At 40.1% G+C, this 3,350-nt stretch overlaps 1 long non-coding RNA gene across 1 annotated transcript in view; it reads right to left on the minus strand.

The window, feature by feature from the left end:
* Window positions 1-383: 383 nt before the first annotated feature.
* LOC115067158 overlaps window positions 384-3,350 on the minus strand; it is a 10,455-nt gene continuing 7,488 nt past the window's right edge. Inside the window, exon 3 of the long non-coding RNA XR_003846590.1 lies at window positions 384-559. This is a non-coding gene — a long non-coding RNA (uncharacterized LOC115067158). The remainder of the gene's footprint in view (window positions 560-3,350) is intronic.

Genomic DNA, 3,350 nt, shown 5'->3' on the forward strand with positions numbered 1-3,350 from the left:
AGGTGCTCACTACTCTTAATTACTAACTTTTTTTTGGAGCCGGTCTCCCCGTAGTCTTAGCTGTCCTGAAACTCACTATGTAGACCAGGCTGGCCTTGAACTCACAGGGATCTGCCTGCCTCTGCCTCCCAAGTGCTGGAACTAAAGGCATGTGCCACCATGCCAGGCATTAATTGCTTAACATTTTGTTTCTGCATGCTCTGATTTTTTTCACATGATTACTTTTTAAAAAGATTTTGTTGTGGGTGTCCTGGGGCCCTCCGGGTGGGGGTAGAGTTGGTGAGGAGTCATGACACAGACACCAGGGAGTCAGGTGAGAAGCAGGCAGTGAGAGCAGCTGCAGACTCGTTTATTGAGGATATGGGGCTCCCTTATATGCCCCCTCCCAGTGTCCCATTGGTCCATTGATAGGTCGTGTCTGTTCCTCATTGGCTCTCTGTATCAGGCCATTTTCGGTCAGTTGTCTCTATGTCTTTTGGTAGAACACAGGTTTGCCTCAGCTGGATGTTTTACTGCGCTTGTTGTGCGCATGCTCTGGCCACCCAGGCTGCACTTCCTCCTACAAGATTTTTTAAAATTGAGCTTTCATAATCACATACAACTGTTAATCAAATTTAGACCCCCTCCCCCACCCATGCCCCCCCATCCCCCTCACCGGACCTCATGTATTGTGCCATATGTGTTAAGTTCTATCTAGTCAAGCATTTGTACCCAGATGCCCTTCAGTGTAAATTCATCCACTGGAGTCTAGTCAGCCCATCTAGAGATCATATGTAAGGCATACTCTCCCCCATGATTACTTTTTAAAAATCTTCTTAAAATTTTATTTTTTGTTTGATATATGCACATTGTATTTGAATTATTTTCACCCCCCCAGTCCTTCCTTCACAATTTCTTGCCTTCTTTACTGTTACACATACATAAATACACACACACACACACACACACATATATGTATATAATGCACTGAGTCCATTTAGTGGTGCATGTGTGTACCTGTTTAGGGTTGCCTACTTGGATTACCTCTCAGGAAGCTAGTCCTTGTAGAAAATGGATTTTCCTTTCCTCAACATCTATTGATTGCCTATAGCTCTTCATCTTGAGGTGGGAGCCCAAGAAATTCCCCCAACTAGCTTGGCATATCAACTGGTTTTGTCATTGTGCAGATCTTGTTAGACTACCATACTGTGGGGATTTCATTGGTGTAGCTTCCCTATCATGTCTAGAACGCATTAACTAGCAGCAGGTGTCTTGTTGCTCTGGCTCTTACAATCTTTCCCAATGGTCCATGAGGCTCAGGTATAGAGGGTGCATTATATATGTATCAGTTAGGGTTGGGCACCTCACAGTCACTTATTCTCTGTATTCTGACCAGTTGTGGAACTTTGTAATAGTTTTCATCTGTTGCAAAAAGAAGTTTCTTTGATGAGTGATGAGAGGTACAGTTGTTTGTAAATGTAAGGATACATATTTAGACTATAGTAGGAAATTATGTTGGTCTAGGAAAGTGACAGAAGCAGGTTCTTCTCTAGGGTCTATGACTTTTCCAACCATGTGTACTTGGCTATGTTTACAGAACTATGCATTAATTTCCTCCTATTGTGCAGATCTTAAGTCCAATTAGACACCTATTGATTACTCCTAAGAAAACAGTGCCACTATTTCACCAATAGAGATAATTTGCTGGGCTGGTCATTGTTGTAGTTTGCTGATGATTTCTTTTACCTCACAGAAGACAATTCATAGTCTAAAGACTTTAGATAGTGATATTACTTATAGGTCTTACTCTAAATGAGACTCTAAAAATGAACACAGTGTCACAAAATTGCTTTCTGGTCTAAATGTTAAGTTGAATGGGGTTTGAGAACCAGCATTGACTGGTTCTCAAACACAGTATCTCAAAGTTGTCTAGTTCTGATATTTGGAAGAAACTATAGTTACTTCGAAATATAAAAAAACTATACAACTGACAAGAATTAACTCTGAGCATTTTTATTTTATATAAATAAGTAGATCTAGTGCCGTTGTCATACTTATTACTAGGTTTTTTTTGTGCATGTGTGTGGTGCACACGTGTGTGGATGCATGCACCCATGCATGCACATGTGGAGGCCAGAGGAGGACTTTGAGAGTCTTCCTCTATTATGCCTCAAGTTACTGCCTTGAGACAGGTTCTCTCACTGAATCAGCTCTTTGTTATGGCTAGGCTGGCTGGTCAGTGAGCTCTTGGGATCTACCTGTCTTTGCCCCCCTCAATGCTGGGGTTACAGGCACCCACAGTCATGCCTGGCTTTTTATGTGGGTGGTGGAGATCAGAATTCAGGTCCTTACGCTTTCACAGCCAGGGCTCTTACCTGAATTATCTCCCCAGGCCCATTACTATTAATTATTAGTGAATTAAATTATCATTTTAACCTAGGAAAAGGATTATGGATTTATTATTTGTAAATTGGAAAGACACTTAATAAAATCTAGTTATTTGTTTTGATATCAGAATCAGTACGTCTGAATTATTTATGTATTTATTTACAATGAAGCTTAACAGAATAAGGGCTATTAAAGGTTAGGGTTGGGATGGGGATGTAGTTCAGATGTAAAGTGATTGTAGCATACATGAAGCCCCAGCACCACATAAACCAGGTGTGATGGGTGGCACATGCCTGTAATCCCAGCATTTGGGAGCTGAGGATCTGAGGTTCAAGATCACCTTCAACTATACAAGTTTGAGGCCAGTCTGGGTTATATCAGACTCCATCTTAAAAAAAATAAAAAAAAAAAGCTAGCTCTGTTCTTCATCAGTGAGTACTTAGGAATAACCATGAACACTGGTAAAATGCAGATTCCAGGGCCCAAACCTACAAATTCTAGTGATCTGTTTTAGTTTTTGTCTAGAAATCTGGTGGTTCTGATAGATGGTCCTGAGGGCCCTACTGAGATACACTGCCTTGTTGGGTTGTATTAGACATACTTGATTTTATCTTCTAATTTATTTCTTGATGATACTTAAGCAATTCCAAAGGGAACAATTTAAAGTGCTATCTCAGAGAAGTATCTAGGGACCAGTAGCTGAATACATTTTACATGAGGAGGCGAGTGAGTCACTTTAAGCAATATGACCGGGTTCCTGGCCCCTGTCCTAGAATAGTAGGATCGTTTCATTGGTTTACTGGCTGGATGCTAACCAAAAAAAGATAAGTATCTGTGGATTCAAGATAGTATTTACAGAAATGCAGTACTCAAGATGAGGTCTAATGTACCTGAAATTTTCAAAATCATCAAAGTAATAATTTTAAATGTTTCAAAATACTCCAAATTATAAATTATTCATTTTCTTAATTCTTACCTATGAA

Source organism: Nannospalax galili, unplaced genomic scaffold (assembly GCF_000622305.1).
Source record: "Nannospalax galili isolate Female #2095 unplaced genomic scaffold, S.galili_v1.0 scaffold100, whole genome shotgun sequence".
Lineage (NCBI taxonomy): Eukaryota > Metazoa > Chordata > Mammalia > Rodentia > Spalacidae > Nannospalax > Nannospalax galili.